This window comes from Rhinatrema bivittatum, chromosome 10, assembly GCF_901001135.1.
Source record: "Rhinatrema bivittatum chromosome 10, aRhiBiv1.1, whole genome shotgun sequence".
Lineage (NCBI taxonomy): Eukaryota > Metazoa > Chordata > Amphibia > Gymnophiona > Rhinatrematidae > Rhinatrema > Rhinatrema bivittatum.
In genome coordinates, this window is record NC_042624.1 from 107,110,171 (window position 1) to 107,134,423 (window position 24,253).

Genomic DNA, 24,253 nt, shown 5'->3' on the forward strand with positions numbered 1-24,253 from the left:
CTGTGTGGGCGTATCTTGCGAGCGGGATGTATGCGCACAAAACTGATGATATGCACGCATGCGGGTGAACACCTAAATGTGCGCTTTCCATCAGATTTGTGCGCGTACCTTCCGACGTGAGATACGTGCACATGCCTGAAACGAATGAAACAAATGGCCCAGCGAATGCACATCCCTATCTCCGAATGAGTCTGCAACTTGGTTGTGTAATTTGAAATCTGGCAAATGCCTCCAAGTGGTCACGTAACCCTACAGATGATTGACCTACAGATAACATGTGAAGGTTTTCCTGCAGGTCATCCTGAAAGAAATGTTCCTGCAATTTCTCTAGGCAGATCCGATGCATGTTTTAATGGAGCAGACTGCTAACTAATTGCCTGATTCACCAAGGCTTTTCTCCCATTCTGTGTCTATGGGAAAATACTTGATGAATCAGGCCCTAACTTTGGAATTTGCCTCCTTTCTTCAAGAACCTGGGTTACAATCCAAAAGCCTCTGAGGTTTGATGACACTGCCTACATGTCTCGTCTGACATGTGCACTCTTGTTTAATAGACAACAACACAGTCATTCTTCAATATTAACTAGATCCCTTTGTCCCGGGCTTCTTATTCTTCTCATGTTCCTTGCCACCTAGGCATAATTCTATAATTATTTCATTAAAAGAGACTTGATGAATCAGGCCCCGTGTATTTTCCTAATCAGCACTTCATCAGTAGATATGCCAATCTTGACAAGAACAGATCTTTCATAAACACTAAACAGAGCAAAAATAACTCATGAATTTTAGCCCTTAGCAGTGAAGTATGAAATTTAGGACTTCCATGGGTCAGCAACTGCCAGATGTGGATGAAATGTTAAGGGTGTTTCAGTTGTTGGTTAAGGAAACAAAGAAAAGTCTGCTCCAGTCCCCAAAATCCAGTGGCCAACATGTGGTTTAAATAATGTTCACTACTTATTTATTTATTGATTTATTTTAAAATGTACCTCATGGGATTTAACCTTCTCTACAATATTTAACAGAGTGAATTAAAGTATTTTAGCTGCATTCGATAAAATGCATGTGTGCTTTAAAATTGTGTTAAAGTGTATAAGATTTTTTGACTGTGTTAACAAATGGTATGCAATGGTTCAGTGTAAAAAAAACAGACATCTACTGTAAATATAATATAACCAAATAAAATAGATCTTCAATTTCTTAGCATTATACAATCCTGAAAAACAACTTTTTTTTTTTTAAGTTGCAGTTTTACATCTAGGTCTTCTACAAAATCTTTCTGGACAAACGCATAAAATATTGCTTAAAGAAAAACGAATCTTACTGAGCCCACCTTATATTGCCGATTCAGATATATCTCAAATTACTTGATTCCAAACTATGCAAAATAGATTTATTTACATCTAGTATTATTGTCAGTATAACACAGGTATTCCAGACCATCTGTCTTACTTCACACCATTCTGCTTGTACATTAACCAACACACTATTTATTGCAAATAAAATATAGATAAGCTTTGGAGACAAAAGGATGCAGCTTTATTATCAACATGAAAGTGCTTGAGCAAACAACAGCTACAACATCCCATCACCCCACTCTCACCAAAGTCTGTCCTGGAAGTCTATCCGCCATGCCCCAGCAAGATATCCTCCTTTAGGTCAACTGACCTGTAAGCATAGAACAGCTCATGCCCATGCTCAGAGAACAGTAAATGAATTCAAAAGGGCATGGGATAAACACTGCGGACCCCTAAAGGCTTGAGGTTGGAAATGAGGAAAGGGGGTGATGTAACATTTCTGCATGGGGGTAACTTGCATGGAGCGGCAGTTACTACCATAAGCAAATTGTGGGGCAGACTGGGCGGACCATTTGGTCTTTATCTGCCGTCATTACATTTGATAGTCCACCTTTTTGCAAGTCAGACAGGAACAGGGAAAAGAAAATGATCCAAGCTCTTCTATCTTATGACCTTCTTCCTACCAACAGCCAACTCAAAAAGAAGAACAAGCTCAAAATAAAGATGGTTTTCATTCCAAAGTATTCATAGGCATCAAGGGTCTTATTTTAGTGAAAATTGGAGGCTCCTGTAAATCATCATCCTCACTAACAATTTTCTTCTTCTGTGATTAAATTGCCTGTTGATGGCACGACTCTCATTTTGCCGAGCCAGCAAAACAAATGTTCCACCACTTAAGAGAAGGCTATGCATAGACGGACTCACCAATCCTTTGGTTCTGCAACATAAGAAAGGGAAGGGCTTGCTTACAAGGAGCTGAAATGCTCATTATCAAATGATGAGCTCAAGAGTGAACTATTAATGTCAATTGCTGAGTAGTGATTTCAGAGCACATGGAGTTAAATATTTAAGCGGAAAAATTCTGAGCGATAAGAAAGACCTTCAGTGTTCTTGATATTTAGATGTGACCTTTAGCTCTCAACAGGATCATTGTTCTTCAAGGCTGATAGCTCATTTCATAGCATTTTAGCGCACTTACTTCAGATTTGAATTGAAGGAAGCCACAATGCATTCCTAAGCTCTTCTGTATTTTGCCAGCTTTATGAGAACAGGCACTAAAAGTAAATTTAGAAATTCTCTCCCATCCCAGGCGTAAAATTCCAGAGGTTCTGGTGGTTGCTTATTTTTTTAGAATCTTACTCCGTCTTATGGATTATTCACTAATCTTGCCCCCTTCAAAATGAATTCATAACTCTCCCTGTAGTTACTTAGCAAGTCTTAAAGCTGTCATTAAACTGCCTCCTTATAAAATTACAACCAATCAGCAGTTTTAATCCTCGGAGAACTCTCCCTCCCCATTTTGTTCTCTAATGGTTTCCATATATCCTGACTGCAAATGTTAGGAGACTGTGAAATGGCAAACGATAAACTCGTGCATTACAGTGGAAATTCAAGAAGAACTTACAACTTTGTAAGCATGACATGCAAACAGAGAAGGTATCTCTACTTATTTGATTAAAAGCAAATCTTGATAGTGATGAATGAATAAATAAGTAAATAATGCATGATGGCACTGTGTATTTTTCAGTAGTGTCCGAAAGAAAACTCCATGTAACTCAAACTGGGCATTGTTCCAAAATTTGCTGTGACGAGTTGTAAATAACCTGTTGAAAATTTTACTTTTTCTTGCTTTTTAAAAATTATTTAAACATCTCCTGTGATCTTCTAGATGCTGCTTATACTGGCAAACTGCCCCTCCAGCAGAATATGGGTAGACTCTGAGGCAAGGGCTGGCAAACAGCTGCAGCAGATTTTGCAAGATTAAGGGGCAAATTTGCATACTTTTACATACAATTTTACATGACTAAATGTGCAGAATAAAGCCCATTCTTTCTGAAAATATTTCACATTGTGCTTTATCAATATTTAAACAATTTGCAAATAAAAAATGTATTGTTAAGTATTTTTTATGTATACATTTTTTTATTTGCAAATTGTTTAAAGTCTAACTTATTGCAAGTTAGACTTTATCTATAAAATGCCTTTTTATGGCATGAATTGAAACAGCGCAACTTTCCTTTTGTTATTTTCTTGGGAAAGTTCTTATCTGCTTTCTGAGTATTTCAGTTTCTTACATCAGTAGAATCTGGCCACACTAAAATAAATAAATGAATAAGAATGTGTTGTGAATTGAATACACTGGAAATAAAATGAATAAATATAAGAACACCACATTGGCAGGATAGCACAGCTTGCACAAAAAATGCATACAACACTGCAAAGAGACATCACAGAGGTGAAGACAATAGAGACAGTGGGGGCAGTTTATAGACTATCAGAATTTAGGGCTGAGCTTGAGTGGACAGGATACATCTGAGAACATGGGCTCTGGTCAATGAAAACTTATGCTCATTTTTCTTACTACAGATTAACTGGCTATCTCTCTGGAGGCTTTACTACAAAAGGTGGTAAACCTGAAAAGAACTTCTACTTTTAATAAATATATAAAACAGTGTACATAAAAGAGGTCAGTCTACTGTTCTTTGCACTGCGATAGAGGGGGACCCCCACAGAGTCAGTGCAGTTAAGTCCCAGGGAGGGCCGCCACCTCAGCTGCACCTCTGCTAACCGAACAGCAAAACTGAGGATGCATTGCAAAAAAAATGTGCCCCTCCCGTTCTTGAACCAGCAAAGGTTCTCAGAGTCACCCGGTGATGCAGACTGAGGAGGGTAAGAGGTGGCAGAAACCACCGAGCTAAGAAAAAGAGAAAATGTAATACATAAAAATATAAATACAAATCATTACAAATAATATATAAAACATAACAGCAGCAAAAATAACATGCAGCAAAAGTAGTGTTCATATCTCTGCTCTTGTTGAATCAGTAGTAGCAGCTTCAATGAGAGCCTGTAGTTCTCAGTTCTGACCACTAGATGTCAACAACAATACTGGCAGTGTGGCTAGAGTCTTAAGTCTTTTCGATTTGAGTTGCAGCTCCATCAATAGGAATTTTGTCACTAGTGGGAATCTGATTGGATGAGAGAGAGAGAGCCAATCAGTCTGCAGTACAGTATTGCTTCCAGCACCAGAGGAGATAGAGACTAGCTGTCTTCAGCACAATGCTGACAGTCAATTTAATTGAATTCTACAGCAGGCAGCCAGCTGGATGTACATTTTGTGGTAACTTGTTTATTCTTTGGTAAAATGTTAATTATGTGGCCTCTCCCCCGGCCACAAAATTGCAGGAGACTGGGGCTAAGCCTATTACCTCACACATACTGGATCTCACTGATACCTTCTGAGGGTGTGATGTTATTTGTAATTCCTGCCAACACAGAACCATTTTCCATTTTATACAGGATAATTGTTACTACTTGATGTATATAATGAAAATTCATCCCTTCACCTTAGCATTCCAATAACCACCTCTGTAACATCTCAAAAAAGATATAGTTGCACTGAAGAAGGTACAGAGAAGGGCAACAAAAATGATAAAGGGGATGGAACAGATTCCCTATGAAGAAAGGCTAAAGAGGTTAGGGCTGTTCAGCTTAGAGAAAAGACAGCTGAGGTTGTATATGATAGAGGTCTATAAAATCATGAAAGGACTTAATGAGTAAATGTGAATTGGTTATTTATTCTTTCAGATAATATAAGAACCAGGGGGCACTCCATGAAGTTAGCAAGGAGAACATTCTAAATAAATCAGAGAAAATTCTTTTTCACTCAGTGCAGGATTAAGCTCTGGAATTCATTGCCAGAGGATGTGGTTAAGGCATTACTGTAGCTGGGTTTAAAAAAGGTTTGGATAAGTTCCTGGAGGAGAAGGCCTTAAAATGCTATTAATCGAGTTGACTTAGGAATAGCCACTGCTTATTACTGGCATCAGTAGCATGGGATCTATTTAATGTTTGGGTACTTGCCAGGTACTTTAACCTGGATTGGTCACTGTTGGAAAATGGAAATAGGATGCTGGGCTTAAGGACCCTCAGTCTGGCCCTGTATGGCAACTTCTTATATTATTAAGTAACTTTATCTAATCTTATCATTATCCATTATCTACTCTACATTGCTCAGCTGCAGTCTGCTATAGTGATGTAGAGAATTATGGGGGCAATTTTCAAACTTTGTGTAACCCCCTGATATGGCATCAGTCTCTGTGAGTTTAACAACAAATATGGAGTTGAATAGATGGTGTAGTGGACATAGCACAGAGGCAAGGGCTGTATTCTTCAAATGGGATAGGGAAATTTTCACAAGCAGTATGACCTTTCTGACTACACCCCACTAATTTCATATACCATCAGATGCCTCTCTTGAACCCACACCTTGGGAAAAAGGAAAGTCTCACATAAAAAATGTATCTTCTATAGCACAAGCTGTTATTTCAAATTCTGGAGTTTCCAGTAATCAGATATATTAGCAATTCACTGAATATATTAGCAATTCACTGAATTAATCAGGGTTCTCAACTCATAGCATTGAACAGCAGCAATATCAATTGCAAAATTAACAATGCTTTCTTCCTCCAAACCTGTCCTTCATTGCAATAATAATTGCTATCTTCAAGCCTCAGAGGGAAGGATTACTCATGTTTCCCTCGGCTCACTCTCCAAGCTTAGTCTCATCAGCAGGAATCTCCCAGTGGTCCTGTAACTCTTTTCTCCTGTCTAGGACAACCCAGCATCATCCCAAGACAATTCCTCAGGGCAGCTGCAAGGGATCCCCAGCTTCCGAGCTCTAGCCTTTCTAGACGGCAAACTCTAAGACACTCCATGGACTGTGGAACCCCGACTCACTTCGTCCATCTGTGGGGGACCAAATCCCGGTCTCCTAGTAGTTTCCCCTTGAGAAGAAACAACCCTCCAGTCTCTGTCCTTTACCCTTCAGGGGGGAAACCTCTGCAGAGCTATTTCTGTGAAGAGAAGCCCTTTGGGCACCTCAGCCTCCTGGTGGCTACCCTGGATCTCCCCCCCCCCCCCACCCCACCCCTACCAAAAAGCTCAAACACCATTATATAGATCCCAGACAAACTCCCTCTAGAGAAGCCTCTTCTCTTTTCCACTTAAAGAGGACACATGGTAAAGCAGCCAAAGCACGCCTCACACATTACCTTTCCTTTGGCTAACATACACCTAGAGGTGAAATGATAAGGTTCCAACATTTGAAGTTATTTTGGACGTCATCCATCAACTTGTCTGCTTTCTAATGCTTTTAGTATTACAATAATTCCATCCTCTCCAAACACCTCACCAAACTGAAGACAAAGGCCGCCTTCCCCTAGAAGTTTTCCAAGAGTCTAGCCTAGGGGGGCCATCGGATATGCATTTTGGGACAAAGTCCAGGTATATTTTATCTGCAGACCTTTCCCCAGTTTCAAAGTAAAGGTTCCCATGTACTTTTATTTTGAAACATTTACGAGTACAAAGTACCTATCAACATTTGCATTTGCTTTTATTGTGGGTTCTTTTTTTATTCAAGGAAATTAATGCTCATAGATTTGAAAAAGTAATCTCTACATGCTGTTTTCCCCCACTGACCAAAATATACCCCTTGAGAACATTCTCTCTTAGTGCAGCTAAAAGCACACACAGTATTGAATAATGGATGACCTTTCAACCACACTGCGTGAGGGACATTTTCAAACAGTTTGATTTATGGTTTTAAAAATTATCCTCCCCATTTATAACAAAATAAGATGGACAAGCATGGCCATTCCCATTGCCTCTCCCTCCCCACCAATCCATAGGACACAAATAAACAAAACTTGTGCTTTTCTTACTGCAGAAAGGGCAGCCTCAGCTTTACTAACACGCACTATAAAATCCCTACCCAAGCCATGGTGATAAACTAAGGGCTCCTCCACCAGCCCATCATAGGTGGGCAAGCTAGGCCTCCTTTTTGAATTGTATCCTGGGGCCTGCCCTACGTGGGCCAGCTAGGTCCATCAGCTGTTTCTTGCTTCCTCGTGGCTGAGCCCAGGTAGAGGAAGCGCTCTGTCTTATCCCAAGCTAGACTGTCTTATTCTGCCAGATGCAAAGGAGAAAGGGCCTGTTCCCAGCACCCTCTCTCATGCTATCTTCAGCAACTTACCCTCCCAATACTATGGTATATTAATGGAAAACCCCTTGCTTGGATAGCCAGCCATAGACCCAGGGTGGCCATAGATTTGCATTGAATCCCCTCAATGAGCTGCGACTGTTGTCTGAGACCACAAAGACTTCCTATAAGTCAATATTAAAGAAATCTTGTGCTATGTCAGACAGGCACGGGGCCTGGCTCCAAGCTAGGCCCAGTGCCAGGATTGAGACCCTCCTCCTATGTAAAAGTGCTGGGACTGGGAATCTCCCACCCCAGCCCCCACTTATCCTCTACCTGGCTCCTGCTCGCAAAAGGGCAGGAGCAATGCCCAGTTGCTGCCACCCAGGTCTCAACCCCAGCCACAGGCTAGGCCCTGGCTTGGGCCTATGTGCTGGGCCTAGCTCGGGCCTAAGCCCTGGTCTGGCTTGTGGCTAGGCCCCAGTGCTGGGTTGGGCAGTATTTTGGTCTGCAAAGGCCCATTTCTTTTTTGTTTTTAATTGATTTTTTTTTTAATTTTGTGCTTTGTTTTTTTTGTTTAATGTTGTTGGGGGTTTTTTCAGTTCGGCAAACATACTGAACTGAGAAAAAAACATTAAATGAACCCAATTTAAAAAGAAAACAAAAAAACCATACTGAACTGAAACTTTTGGGGCTGTGCATCTCTACTCCTTTGCCAGCCACATTCAGAGAGTTGATTTGTGTGGATAAAGTTCTTTTTACCTGCACAAAAGGCTTTAAAACGCGTCCTCTCAATGCTTACATTAACTCAAATTTAGATACGTTTTCAATGATTAATGTAGTTTCTCTGTAAATATCTTAACTAACTGGTAAAGTCGCTCTGTTGAACATGGATTGCTTTTTTACCGCTGCTCTTACAAATGTCGATTTTTTTCACTCCTGTTTTATGCAGTTTCTTTTGCCTGAAAGATAATTCCCTGTTTTGGCTTGTGGGTAAAGGACAAACAAGCGTCATTCTTTTCATAACAGTGCAGGTTTGATGTGTCTAACTCAGTTCCTAAACAGGAACGTTTTTTTCCTGAAAATTTGCCTCTAAGCGTCAGCGATCCAGAACAAAGTCAACAAACTTGTTTCTGTAAGAAGTGTTGGATTTGGTTCAAGCCTCTTGTGCGCTATTCTCTAGTTAGTGGAGAAGGTTCCTTGCTTCAAAACTGAACTAGTTAAGAAAAGAAAGTGAATTAAAAATTCGATCCCAGAAAAAGAAAAAAAAGGTCTGCATGGACCCCAGTTGTATTTGCAATGCAATGGTTATGATTACCTTGGCTGCTGAAAGCTGCATCTGGTTGATGTAAAATGCTGAACAAATCTCCTGGGGACATTGACTAAACACTGAGAGCTACCTCTGAAACCCATTCATAGCATTGAATTAGAATTAGTTTTTTGTAGCCCCCTACTTCAGTGTTAGGGACAAAGTGCTGCAGGGGACATACTAAGTCCCAGTTCCCTTAATCCCGGGGGGGGGGGGGGGCCTTATCTTCCTGGGTCCAAGGTGCAGTAGAGGGAACATTAAGTCTCTCTGCTATCACTCTCTCTTCCATGGGTGAACTCACTGTTAGTGTTTACTGAATTCTTCTCACACTCAATCTTCTGTACCCAACATTAAAAGCCTCATGGGACTCTCGTGTGGGGTGTTCCAAAACCCATTTACTGTAGCCAAAAAAGACTTTAAGTCCAATTCACAACAAAATTCTCTTCATACAAATATAAACAGTCCAAGGGTGCCTCCGTTCTAAGAGCTGAGTCAGTGTCCCTTAGCTGGAAAGCACTAGGAAAAGTCCCAACACCTCTGAGCGATGATCTCTTTATCTCTTTCTCTGATGGAAAACACTGGACTTCTGCATGTGGAAAGTATTCAAAATCCCAAACTCTCCTCCTCAGCAGACAGGAACTGCTGGCCAAAGAATTCCTCCCACTACAACTGGAACAAAACTCTTCTCGGGAGTCTGTGACGTCACTGCTGTCTCTTCTTAGCTAGGCAGAGGGAATCAGGGTAAGGGTGGCAGGAACAGGGGGCCAAGTAACAAAGCTCTCAGAAGTAAACAAAACGGTTCTTCTCCAAACTCCTGCTCCACTCTCCCACAATCTGGCCAGGGCAGATTCTCTTCCCCGGGACTAGGCCGGGGGCCCTAAAATAGGGAATCGGTCACCACACCAGTCTTTTAGCTCAAAAACTCCAACAAAAATGACATTTCCCCTGGGCTCCCAACAATGTGGATGACTAAGAAAAACCTCCTGCTTCCTTGGACTCCAACTAAAAATGCCACCCCACCCCAACCAAGCTGGCTTTTATGGGAAACTGCTGACCAATCCAGACAAGCCTCTGTGGAGGTATCTGCAGGGATGGTCTGCAAACTACTCTCTCTCTCTCTCTCAAAATCCTAATTTGGGGCTTAAGTTAGGGGCAACTGGATAGGAGAGACCTAAGGGTCAGAAAACTCCTAATTAAATGGCCGGGTCTTTCTGAAGGCCTTTTCTTGACATACAAAATGGACAGGGTTGGACCCATTCTTTCAAGGCCCCATCATGCCATGATTTCTCAATGTATATTAATAAAGTATTTCTCAGTAGCTTGTACAGGGATGGCGAACCCCAGTCCTCGAGGACCGCAAACAGGCCAGATTTTCAGGATATCCACAATGAGCACGCATGAGAAAGATCTGCATCCAGTGGAGTTCAATGTGTTCAATGCACAGTTTCTTAAAGCACATGCCAAAAAATCTTTATTCTCCCGATGCAGTAACCTATGGGTAGGTTAATGCAGCAGGAGTTTGAAAAAGCACGCTAACCCCAGAACGTGTGCAGAAGTCATGCTTAGCGTGCATAAAATGCAATGCAGGCGCATTAAACATTTTCTTCACAGAAAACATTTTTGGGTAAAAAAGGGGGTTATGCGCAGAACATGAGCACAAGCAAGGGTAGGTGCATGTTATTTTATAAACAGTGAAAGGACGCACGTATTTTCCGTTTCGCACGCACATTTAGCTGTGCAAAAAAAGGGGGAGGTCTAGGGGGGTTACATGCGGATATTGCTGTTTTATAAGAGATTTACACCAATACACTGGGCATCTTGTTCGCTCAGATTGATACTTGTTAATTAACTATTGAATGTCATTTTTGGGGTGACTCTAGTATAGGAGTGAGTTCACGGAGAATATGTCATCCGGCGTGGCATCTGTTTCTTATTGTTTTATTGTCCTTTGTGGGAGGTTTTGCATGCTGCTACATAATCCGCCTTGCAGTTAGGATATGTGCAGACTCTAAGCTTTTAAAATAAATAAATAAGCGAGCACAATTGATATCGGAGTCGTCTGCTGCACTTGGATGGGGAGGTCGGTGCACTGGAGAGGGACTGGGTGAACTGGCAGAGATATCAGCAAACTGGAGATTTCAGGTGCATGCGCAGATTTTAAAATATTTCTACTTCTGCATATAAATTAGGGTTATACATGTACATGAATTTTTTTGCACGTAAAATGTATGCAAGCATGTTTGTAAAATAAGTGAAATACGCAATTTTCTCACACCGGAAATCTTTGCACATATTGAGATATATGCACAAATTTTAAGAAGAGAATTATGCGGTATTTTACAAAACTGTGCAGCTCCCATTTTACAGATTATAAAATGCTCGGTTAAATCTCCGTGCGTCCACTTACTTGCTTAAATGCTCTACTGTGAATAGTTTTGAAAATTGTTCTCCCTCTACACACAAATAGTGACCTCTGCGCATAAAACATTATTTATGTACTCAAAGCCTGGTTTATGCAAACAAATAAAGGTGACATTTAAAGGCAATAAATGTGCCAAAAGTGGGAGATGCATGCGCATATATCTTGTATTCGTGCCCGGCCGATTTAATACACTTGCCACATGTGCACACGAGTACTGATGTGCAAATATCTCGCATCAGGGAAAAAAGGGGCGGAACGAGGCGTGTGATAGGTGTTCCAGGGCGGGGCCAATAATCATGCCCCTATGTTGCAAAGTGAATGCGGCGCGCATCTGGTTCATCTCAGCGCAGATTTACTTCTGCTATTGATCAGGTGTAAATCTGAATACAACTATTTATAGCCATATACGAACTGCTTGAGGGTCTGGGTAAACTGGGGGGAGAGCAGGGTAAAGAACCAGGAGGGTCTTGATGACTTAGGGATTCACTGGGCAAACTGGTGGATGAACTGGTTAAACTGGTCATTTCCTTCCTGCTTGCATGCTGTAAAATTTCCTCACTTGTGCGTGTAAGTGCTTAAAATCGGGAGTACAAACATACCTGCTAGGCCTATTTTATAACTTGTGCGCGTACTTGCATGCAGGATATAAGATTTCAGCACACGTGGCCGTGCACCCGTAAACACGCGTATATGGGCGCACACGCAGTCGTTTTAAAGTAACCGTCGTAATGTTTTGCATGCATAGATTATGGCTGAGAACAAAACATGGCTTAGGAGCATTAAGCATGATTTCTGCACATATAGGTTGCGCCCCTATAAGCTGTGCAAACAGAACATGAATCAGGAGCATACAGGGCAGAACTTTTACCGATTTTAAGACCCGCGTGTGCGCGTCCATGTGGAGAGGCCCGGTACTTCGGCATGAAACAGGGGTTGTGCGCATGGCCGGGTGCTTCCGAAATTGCGCGCAGCGCACACAAGGCTCTAGGTAAGTGTGTGGCCCTTTTAAAATCAGGCCATTATGTTTTAGGGGCACAATCACATTCTGCAGATAATGTGCACCAACCCTATTTTATTCACAGAAAATACAATTTATGTACAAATTGTGTTTTCTGCACATAAATGCTGAGTGCAGGACCCCCCGCACCATAGACTAATACCAGCCCCATCAACTTTACTCCACTTCTAACCAAGAGTTAAATTTCCAGCATTAAGAAAGCATGAGTTTAAGCCTTCGCACCTCACTGCATGGGGGAGCTAATGCCTTGATTAACATGGGATTTGCATGGAGGAGTCCTAATTTGTGCGGTTTTATTCATGGTTGCACACACATTTTACGTGCACTAAACTCCTTGCTGCATCAGGAGTGATGCTGCACGCACCAAAATGTGCTCACAACAACGTCCTAACGTGCACACAGTTGAGCGCATCATATTATATCAGGGCCTAAGGTAGAAAGTCCTTAGTAAATGGGTTCCTGCTGTTCTTATTTAGGGCTAAGCTAATTCCAGACTGCAGATTTTCTGCACTAAACCATGAATACCTAAGCTTCAAGCAAAGAAATGTAATTACTCTGCTCTAATTGTGCCTATCATATTTTAGATTTGAAATTAGTAACAGATGCATGTTTTGACTGGCTTATCTTTAGTTAGCAATCTATTTCTACTACACTTCCTCCTTTTTTTTTTTTTTTAAGCAAATTCTACATCCATGCAAATACATTTTCAAAATCTAAGACTCTGAAAATGGGCTGTGGTGGGAAGGGGGTCATTTTATTTTACTTTTTTTTTTTTTTTGCAGCCCATTGGTTTTGCATTAATCTTTGCAAGACTTAAGCCATTGCTTCACACGGCTTCTGCACATCCTTAACAGTCCTCACCTTTTTACTGAAAATGTATGCGCACATTTCCACAGGGGATTTGAATATAGTGCCTCACTGCCAGGGCTTGATTTATCTATTAGGTTCCCCTAGCAGGAGTGCATGGGGGTGGGAGGGGAAGGAAGGGATGAGGAAGATGTGCCATGATGAACGGGAACACCTATTCTTCTTCCTCCGTTCTGGTGGGACGTTCCTTTGCCACTGCTTCCTGTCACACTGCCGCCGTAACTGTGCAGATAGCGGGTCCACATCAATTCTATTTTACAGTCCCGATGCCATCGGGCCACCCCCTGCACCATTCAGGAAGTGGATCTGATGGGTAACAGCTGCTCCAAATATGTCCCTGGGATGGAGCAGGGAGTGCTCTGTTCAGGTGCCCCTAGGTGAATGTGGACCAGCTCAATGCCCATTGCTAGAGCTTCAGAAATGATTGCATGTGCTCTTAAGCACTGCCACACAGACAAAACAAAGTGGCTTTGATTAATTGCGCTCAAGATAATAAGAGCTCTTTGTTACTCATGGGAATGTGAGCTCCCACTTAATGTGTCGTCCCACAGAGCTCCATGCAGTAAGCTGCAGCAAATAATAAACAGACGTGTCCACAATTAACCTGAAATGCAACCCTGCTGCAGTCTACAAAATCCACAGGAAGTGGAGGTGGGGCAAGCAGGCATTCATGTGTCAGCTCGTGGGGAGATGGCTGGAATAGCTAAAGGAAAGGGAGCCGCTTTGTGCAGGTGCTGAAGGCCCATGGCACAAAGATTGCAAGAATAATGTGCCAATCTTGTTGCAGACTCCCTTCTTCTCTTCCCTGGCTCATGCTTCTACCCTTCGCTTCCACGCCTCTGCTGGAATCAGGGGCTGTGGTATTATCCGCCACAAGCTGTTTTGTTCTGGCATCCTCGCTTGATTATGCAGCACATAGCACACCACAGACACTTCGCATACTCTTCCTGGCTCCAGCCGAAGCGTTGTTTCCAAACAACCCAGATGTTGAAAAATGTTATTTTAAGACGACAGTGGTTTTATTGCTGCTCTTGTGGCATCGTATCATTCCTTTGCTTCACTTCTTAGCTATAGGAAACATATGAGTTGTGTAACAGAGATAAAGTCCTTGCACTTTGTACTAGTTACCACATTGTGTTAGCGTTCGTCATAGTTTAACAGTTTCACCAAAATGAGTAGTTTAGCTACGGTGCCTCACCATACAGAGGTTGTATGGTTTCTATTGGCCCCTTAAGGCCCCGCCTCCATCTGGTGTTCCACCTATGGTACATGCTGCTGGAGAGGAGAGGAAGCTGTTCAGGCCAACACAGGAGCTGGTATTCCTTGTTCTTGTTCCTTTTTTCAAATGAATAAAATCTTTTCTAATTGCAGAGTCTGTGGCCCAGCCTAAAGGAACGTGCAAGACCCCCAGAGGAAAAGTGAGATGCATAAACCCTTGTGCGGAGAATCAGACATTGTTAGGCACGGTTTTCAGTCCTTATCATAACTAAATAATACAAGAGAGATTGTTTCCAGAAATTTGATGATACGCCCAAGGACATCTTCTATATGTTCTGTACCACTGCCCTGGCTAATAGAAATATCACTTGCAGTTTGAGCCGTTTGGTAGTTGCACTGGGGAATGCGGAGAGAGTTAAGGTCCCATGGGTGCTAACCTAAAACACTTTTTATATTCATCATTTCTCTGTTCTTAAGTTTTTCCTTTTCAGGTCCTGCTGTAGGATTTTTGAACTCTCACATTTAGCAAGAGTTAAGACTCCTCTGGAATCAGAAGATTTGCATTCCTCCACTGAAAAGACAACTTGCTAAATTAATAATCAATATTTCACATAATGACTGCTGCTTTGTCAGAAAGAGGAAGTTTGGAAAAAGTCAAAGGAGAGCCTATGCAGAATCTTTAATTAAATAAGAAAATTTAAAAAAACCAAAAAAACATAAAATAAAATAGAAAGGTTTTTTAAAACATATTTTGCTGGGAGATAAAATGAAGGTTAGAACAATTTATTCCTTTTTGTTATTGTCCAGGTCCTTCGTAGACAAACTTCAGGTCACTATGAGAACGGTGGAAACAAAAACTTGATCCATTAGAATTCTGGATTCATCTCTGGAGGGATCGATCCCTTCATTTCTCTTCTATTATCCCTTAGGGAGGGTCATTTTTTAACTCCCTGCATAGCAGGAGAGCCTAAGAGGGCAAGTTGCACACAGACTTTACTGAGGATTTCCAAAGTGATCTTATGAGCATCGGTTCACTTTGAAAATCCTTCCTTAACTGGCTGGATGTACGCGGAATTGTCCACGCTCAAAGTCAGGCCTACTCCAAGCAGGGCCTGCGCGGAAACCTAACACGAACGGTTTCGAAAATATGAAAATATGCGCATAAGTCAGATCCCCACTCCCAGCTCCTCCCTTCAGAACGTCTACTCCCAATTTGCATAAAAGCCCACAAGGACCCGGGTTACTCGCACTAGGCCTGGGGTCATTTTGTAACAGCCAGGTTTTATGCATGTACATGGCTTTGAAAATCAGGCCCATAGTGTTTTCCATAAAGAAATAGTTTGGGGAGAAAACAGATCACTGTAACATCAGAAATATGATTATACTGAAATAATAATAATAATATTTTAGAACACATGAACCAAATCACTTCATATTAATCAGAGCTCCCCTTGAAGCATGATAGGCAAATCATAAGCCTTGATTCAAAAATGACTAGGTATGGTTACAAAATGTTAAATAAATGGAAGACCACTAATTAGGAAGTTTCCTGATCCTAAATCATGGTTGACATTTCCTGAATGGTCAGAATTCCCCTCAGAAAGTCAGAAAAAGTAGTATTTTGACTCCTGCTCCACATATCTGTTTTGAATTAGGGGTGTACATTCATTCTGAAATGGCATGAAAAACATAGTGAGGCATTCTGTTTCCATACGGATCATTTAAAAATGAAATGGAAAGAAAATCTCTATAAATTCTGTCTACTTTTTTCCCTTTTCATTTCAGAATGTAGCTCCTGCTGGGTCTTCCTCTGCTGCTGCAGCTATCAAACTTCCTTTCCCCTCTCCAAATCGCTAAAATAAAAAAAAATGTTACCTATTCCCAAGTCTCCCTCTATTTCCTCACCCTCCTGGGACCCATCTTACCCAGTCTATGGATTGCAAGAAGTTGACATGGAGCAGGAGTAATTCTTAGCCACTCCTGCCCCACTGGGTCCAATTTTCAAAATGGCACTGATCGGTCGCAAGGCCAGCACCGTTCTGTTGTATCACCCGAGTTCAGCACCATTTGTTTACATGGGCCACAAAACATAGAGCTGCAGAACAGCATGACGCTAGACAGTGCCATTCTGAAAATAGGACCCAGTGTGGTAGATGTGGCTGGGGGTCAGGCCTGCCCCATAAGAACATAAGAACATAAGAAAATGCCATACTGGGTCAGACCAAGGGTCCATCAAGCCCAGCATCCTGTTTCCAACAGTGGCCAATCCAGGCCATAAGAACCTGGCAAGTACCCAAAAACTAAGTCTATTCCATGTAACCATTGCTAATGGCAGTGGCTATTCTCTAAGTGAACTTAATAGCAGGTAATGGACTTCTCCTCCAAGAACTTATCCAATCCTTTTTTAAACACAGCTATACTAACTGCACGAACCACATTCTCTGGCAACAAATTCCAGAGTTTAATTGTGCGTTGTTACTTCTTGTTACCCATGGATAGGGTAAGATCCAGGGAGGATGGGGAGATAGGGGAAGGTCTAGGGAGGATGAGGAGATAGGGGAAGGTCCATGGAGGATGGGGAGCTAGGGGATGAGAAGATAAGGTAGGGTCCAGGGAAGATGGGGAGATAGGGAGATAGGGCAAGGTCCAGGAAGGATGGAGAGCTAGGGGAAGGACCAGGGAGGATGAGAAGATAAGGTAATGTCCAGGGAGGATGAGGAGATAGGGGAAGGTCCAGGGAGGATGAGGAGATAAGGTAAGGTCCAGGGAGGATTGAGAGATGGGGGATGGTCCAGGGAGGACTGAGAGATGGGGGATGGTCCAGGGAGGTTGAGGAGATAGGGGATGGTCCAGGGAGGTTGAGGAGATAGGGGATGGTCCAGGGAGGATGGAAAGCTAGGGGATGGTCCAGGGAGAATGGAGAGATGGGGGAATGTCCAGGGAGTATGAGAAGATAGGGGGAGGTCCAGGGAGGATGGAGAGATAAGGTCCAGGGAGGATGGGGAGATGGAAGAAGCTCCAGGGAGGATGGGGAGATGGGGGAATGTCCAGGGAGGATGAAAAGATAGGTGAAGGTCCAGGGTAGATGGGTTTTAATTTTTCTTTTGGTGATACCATGAGTGAAGGGAGGACCCTAGTCCCTTCATTTTCTTTCAGTTTGTTTTCCACTTTAATGTTTATTTAATTTCAAGTAAATGAAATGAACCAAAATAAAGCATCAAATGAATGAAAAACAACAAAACCCCCCTGAAATGAATGTTGTCTTCTGCATGTGATGCATATCCCTATATTAAATGAGTCTAAAAAGCCTGCTAGTTAGTAACTTTGCTGCCCAAAAACTCCTTGTTAAGCTTGATTACCCCAAAATTCAGGATTGAGAAAGATATTTACTGATGAGCATAAAAGTAAACTGACCCTTTATTGAATGAATTCAGCTGTATGCAGGTAACTAGAAGGGAAAAGGGGGAAATATATTCTTTCATTCCATTTGCACATGTTATGGTGACTTTATAAGCCCTACACACACCAAAGCCGGGAGATATGTGCAGAAGTCAGGCCGCACTTGCCACACGGATTTTAAAAAGCATGCGAGTACGCACATATCTCCCAGTAGGCGCACAAAAATGGTTTTGCAAAAAAGGGGTGGGGAGTGGGTGTCGTCTGGATGGGGCATAGGTGCTCCTAGATTTCTCAATGAAATCTGCATGAAAGTATTTACGCATAGAAGTGCACATCGGGGTCCCCTACTGTGTAACTTTACTTCTGTGTGTAAATCCTGAAACAAAAAAACTAAAAAGGTTAGTGAGTTTTAAGGGTTGGGGCTAACAGTAAAAGGTAGGCTAATTAACTAGGGTGATTAGGAAGTCCTCTACTTTACCTGGGTGAACTGGGAACGAACTGGGGAAACTGGTAATTGGGTTGGTGCGTGTGCATACTAAAATCCCCCCCATTTATGCGGTAGAGGTGGCATTTGCGTTCACATGCACGCATTCATATAAAATTGGGCACACATGTACGTGCATACGGAAAATGCACGTTGATATTTTGACGAATCTGGTTGCGCTGGCACTTTAAAGCAGAGGGATAACACTTCTGTTTAACGTCATCTGGCTCCTGCCATTCTCATCAAGTGGCTTTTCTGGAAAAGCTCCCCATGTGATATCCTTTTGCCTGCTTCTACAGCGAAACAGTGCACATCCTTTTACCACTAAGAGAGGGCAGTTGTCAGCCCGGGCAAATCCCCCTGAGAATTCTTAATACTCTGATGCAGAATTTCCCTCACAGTCCTTCCTAGGCTATGTTCCGGTGGATTCCAGGTATGTATGAGCAGCTAGGGGAATGGGGTACTATTGTTTTGTAGGAAAAATAAAAAGGTTAAGCAGATAATTTGTGGCTCTCGTGGGTCTGCTGAATGAGAGAGTACTTTAAATTGTTCCTCCATAGTAGGATTAGGTTACTGCTCCTTCTAGGAAACAGAAAATGCTTTTACCATTCCAGTCCCTCCAGATCTTGACTTCCTGTTCAGTATTGCTGAATTTTCTTTTCCTGCTGAAAACAAAGGACTTTAGCATGATGGTTTTAGCAATAATACACGGGTGATATATGAACCTGTTGCATGCACATCCGTGTACAAATGTGCTTCGTTCAGACAAGCAGTGACAAAATGGGACAAAGTCTATGCTTAGTATCAGGTGATTTCAGAAAATGATGTGCTGAATTTCATTCATTATATAAAATTCATGACTTACCCATGATCCAACTTAAGTTGACACATTTTATGCCTTTTCGCTGCTCATTTCAGTCCATTAAAAAAAAACAATTGAATCAGAATCAGATCATAAAATTCTGAAAAGATGAAAGTCAGGTCACCCCAGGCATGCACTTTCCTAAATATCACAGATACCATGGCCTATCATGATACTTGTGGCAACTTCATATCCCAAGTGACACCTTGTAACCAAATGCTTTTCTTGGTAAACAGAAAATTGTCATTATGCTGAACAGTTGTCAAAGGGAAGATTACTCCCTTAATGACCTCATAATTAGTAATTAAAGGTAATTTCAAGAAAATATTTGTAATTAAAATGATTAAACATTTTGAAACAAACATAAAATGACTTTTTAAGGACACGAGCTTTCTCACCCACTATCAGATATAGGCCAGTTATACTATCATAGCCACCGTGGTCCAACCTTTTCCCCTTCTCTCTCTCTTTACTGGACTGTAATGGCTCATGCAGACAATCTCATGCCTAGCTGAGTGATTATACTATTTAAAGCCAGTGTAGTTGTGCTGTTTCTTCACTGTCCTGATGAACGGAGCTAAGCTCACAGATGTATTAAGTTAGTCCAGTTAACAATATAACCTACAACTTGTCTGTTGACCCTTAGTTCTACATGTTCTTTACCAGTGGTTCTCAAACTTTTTCCCATCGTTTCGCACCTGACGGGCAATGTTCAAATGTGTGACACACTGCTTATTACAGTCCGTGGTGGAAATAAAAGATGGCACAAGGGAACGATAAGAATATTCTCTCTAAATAGAAATTACATATATCGTAAATCTCCCTAATTCGTGATAAACGACTGCACATCTCTATTAACCATTCCCTTTCTAATAATTGATATGGTTGGGAGTGTTGATGACTGAATGGCATGATAACACGATGAGTTCTGTTTTAGATGTGTTGAGAGCTACCGTATTTTTCGTTCCATAAGACACACCTGACCATAAGATGCACCTAGGATTCAGAGGGGGAAAATTAAAAAAAAAAAAAAATTTGTGCTAAACCGGCTCTGTCCCCGGGCGTCTGTGCGTCTTATGGAGCAAATTAGGGGAGTGCATAACATTTCTTTTTCCTTCCCATTTTGTTTTCGGGTCTGGGGAGGGCCATTTCGGTCCATTCCCCAGATCAGAAAACTTTTGTCTTTCTAATTCTGTGGGAAATCACCCTCCCCCCCCCAAAAAAAAACAAACCCATCCCAACACTTTAAATTAATTAACAACCCCCACCCTCCTGACCCCCCCAAGACCTGTCAAAAGTCCCTGGTGGTCCAGCGGGGGTCCAGGAGCGGTCTGGGAGTGATCTCCTGGACTTGGGCCGTCGGCTGCCAGCAATCAAAATGGCATCGACAGCCCTTTGCCCTTACTATGTCACTGGGGTCGACCAATGGCAGCGGTAGCCCCTGTGACATAGTAAGGACAAAGGACCATCGGCTGCCAGCAATCAAAATGGCGCCGATGGCCCTTTGCCCTTACTATGTCACAGGGGCTACCGCTGTCATTGGTCGACCCCAGTGACATAGTAAGGGCAAAGGGCCGTTGGCGCCATTTTGATTGCTGGCAGCCGATGGCCCAAGTCCAGGAGATCGCTCCCGGACCGCTCCTGGACCCCCGCTGGACCACCAGGGACTTATGGCAGGTCTTGGGGGTTCAGGAGGGTGGGGGTTGTAGTAAATTAATTTGGAAGGTCTGGGGGGGGGGGTCAGGAGGGGGTGGGGGTTTTGTTAGATTTTTAATTTTTTTTTATATTCACTCCATAAGACGCACAGACATTTCCCCCCCACTTTTGGGAGAAAAAAAGTGCATCTTATGGAGCGAAAAATACGGTAATTTATTACTGTGCAGCCATTTTTGGATCATTGTAAGACAGTTGTTGAGGAAAGATTCAGTCAGGGCTCATGTTTCCTTGAGAGGAAAAAAGAATTAAAGGAGTTAGGTAAAGGTTAAATAGTGCAGCAGAGAAAGCAGGCACTTGGGGCACTCCAGAGCTCAGAGGCATCAATGAGGAGGTAAAAGAGTCAGTTTGGACTACTTGTGTCCTATTGCTAAGGTATGGTGAGAACCTGGCCAGCACCAAACCAGTTTTTCCGAAGGAGCAAAGCCTTGAGAGCAGGATGGAGTGATTGACCGTGTTAAATGCAGCAGAGATGTTGAGTAGAATAGGAGGAATGAGGAGCCATGGTTGAATCCAAGTCTCACTGTATCAAAGCTGGATAGCAGTAGCAATTCGGTACTATGGTGCTTCTGGAATGCGAACTGTATTGGTGAGGATATTATTTGAATCTATGAAGATGCAGAGTTGGTGGAGGACTGCGGTTTCTAGTCCTTTGGCCATGAAAGATAGGGTGGATACTGGGCTGTAGTTGGAGGTGATGGTTGGATCCGCCGTCGGTTTTTTGATAATGGGTTGGACTGAGGCTTGTTTTAGGATATCAGGGATTAAGCCATGTTGTAGTGATGAATTTATGAATTTAGTGACAAACAGAGCAATATCCAGTTTGATCAATTTGAGTAGGGATGTATGGCATGGGTTAAGGGTGTTGAACGAAGGTTTCAGGATGCCGATGATCTTAATGGTATCCAATGTTATGATGTCATGAAAGTGTTCCCAGGTTGGGTCTTGAATTTCCGAATCACTGTCTGCTTCATCATAAGTGGATATATTGAACGTGCTAATGACAAGTAGGAGCACAGACATCAGTAAGAATAGTTTTTTCCCCTTTCTGGGATAATCCTCAACTTGATGAACCCAGTGCTCATGGATGAATATTACTTGGGTTATCTGGGGGAGACAGATTTGAAGTCTTTGTGTTGTTTCTTAGAGCTAATTGAACTCTGCTTGCTGCTAAAGGGTAGTATATTTCATTATCTCAGTTACTGGTGCTGTTATCTCTGCTACCCCAGAAGAGTAAATAAATTGACTTCAGGTTTGGAGACACCAAACCTTTATGTGGACTGGAGTTATTTAATTCCAGGGTTTTGATTTGAGATCCTAAGTCTGGCAAGGAAGGATTTAAGAGTATGGCCACATTTACTCTAAGGAGAGGCAGTTAAGAGTCACAGAGGGGAAATCAGGTTTGTTTTTACTGTCTCCCTGTACTGTGTGAGACCCTCATACCCTCCTCACATCTAGACCCAGTGATTTCACCAGCTACTCAACCACTTTATCAATCAACACACCACTGCCACGAAAAGAAAGCCTCCTTTGTACCTGGTTTTATCTTGTGTACTCTAGCAGGAGTTACGCAGTCTATTACTGTATATAATTATTCTTGATATCATTTCTTTCTTTTAATCCTAACATTTTAAACACTGGAGGTCTTTTCTCCTAGTCCTATACTTGATTGAATAATGTCTTCATAGGTGGAATAATCATAAATTACTGTGGGCAGTAATTTTTTTTTCAATATTTTGTGGTTATTATTGTTAAAGTTATAGTAATTCAAAAAGCAGTAGTAAGTCAAAAGATATCTTAGGTACAGGTTACAACATTTTCAGTAGTTGCATTGCAAAAGCTTCTCTTCAGGATCAAGAGATTAGATTAAATGATGGTATAAACAGACATGGACACTCCTTTCGGCTTACCGCTACACTCACATTTTCTCAGCACTCATGTGGATGTCATTAATGCCTATTATGGGCATTACTTGTAATTTTTCCTTAATCCAGCTTTTAAAGCCATCATTATTGGATTTTGGAGGGTTCCAAATTGATTTCCTGCCATATTTCAAGTAAAAATTGATAGATATGAATCCAGGGATGAGCCCTGCTTGCTGCTATCACATCAGGAAAGATTGTTTTTGTTGATGGGTAAAAATGCAAAGATTTATTGCTTATCTCTGGTTCACTTCAGAAGATAGGTCTGGGTAAATAGCTTGAATACAATCAGATAGCGTTACTTAATGACTTACATCCATTACAGTCTGGACATTGCATACGTTAAAAAGATGTTCGTTGACATGGGTGAGGACAATGTTATCAAGCTACGCTGTTCTCATGAAATTCACTTCTTTCAGATTGCCTGACCTGTCAAAAAAGTATGGGACATCAGAATAAAAGAGGTAATGTTGTAACAGCCCGCATAAGGAAATGGGCAAATATGTATATAAATTAAGCAGTTTTCAAAGCACACTAATGGTACATGTGTCTGTACCTTTGAAAATGACCCCAGCAAAACTACCTGAATACAATTTCACCTGCTAAAATGCACGCAGAGAATTTTCAGGAACACGTATGCACCTATTTTTGGAAATCCAAATGTACGTGCAATGTAAGTGCAACCCCCACCCCCAGGAATGCCGCTGCTCAGTCCAGGTTAACTCTCACTCATCCAGGACTTAAAGGTGAATTTTAAAAGGTGAGGCGCCAAAGTTGGGAGATACATGCATGTAGGATATGCACGTGTTCCCCCCCCAATTTTAAAAGCTGCCCACATGAGTGCACAAGCCCCGATGTGTGAATATCTTGCATCGGGGGGAAAAAGGGGTGGAATGTGGGCATGGTGTGGGCATTCTGGGTCAGGGCCAAGAGATGTGCACGCAAGTACCTACACGCCTGGTTGAGCGCCCAGATCGAGTGCCATGTAATTTCAGTTCTTCTTTGGATAAGGTGTGAGGTTCAATGATTACATTTACAGGTATCTAGGACGTGTTTGAGGGGTCTGAGTTCATTTTTTTTGGGGGGGGGGGAGGTTTGGAGGACCTAGCTGTAGACTGGGCAAACTGATAAAACTGGTTATGGCTTATAGACGAGCCCGTTGTAAAATTCCCTCGCTTACACAGCACAAAGCCGACATGACATGGCTCTGCGCGCACAAGCTTAAAATCAGGCGCAAACATACGTGCTCCAGGGCTATTTAATAGCATGCATGTGTATGTGCACCCAAGTTATAAAATAGCCAGGTACCCGGGTGCAAGCCAACACACACGCGTATATGTGCGCCTGCCTGCCCGTTTGAAGGTTACTGTCCCTGTGCGTAAGCTTACCTACATATCGGGTGGGAAGTTTTCTGAGAACCAGTTCCATTGTTAAAGCACTGATTTTAGCTTTCAAAATCCCTTTTAAAATTACCCTCCTTATATGTTTGAATTTTTTACACAGAGCAGAATGGCAAATATTTATCGGCCTGATTTTAAAAGGGTC

The 24,253-nt window shown here is 42.1% G+C and overlaps 1 long non-coding RNA gene across 1 annotated transcript; it reads left to right on the forward strand.

Annotated features, from left to right (window-relative positions):
- The first annotated feature begins 10,870 nt into the window (after window positions 1-10,870).
- On the forward strand, window positions 10,871-14,672 carry LOC115099728. Its single transcript, XR_003858870.1, has 3 exons — window positions 10,871-10,945; window positions 12,030-12,213; window positions 14,482-14,672. It is a non-coding gene; the product is annotated as an uncharacterized LOC115099728 (long non-coding RNA).
- The last annotated feature ends 9,581 nt before the right edge of the window (window positions 14,673-24,253 follow it).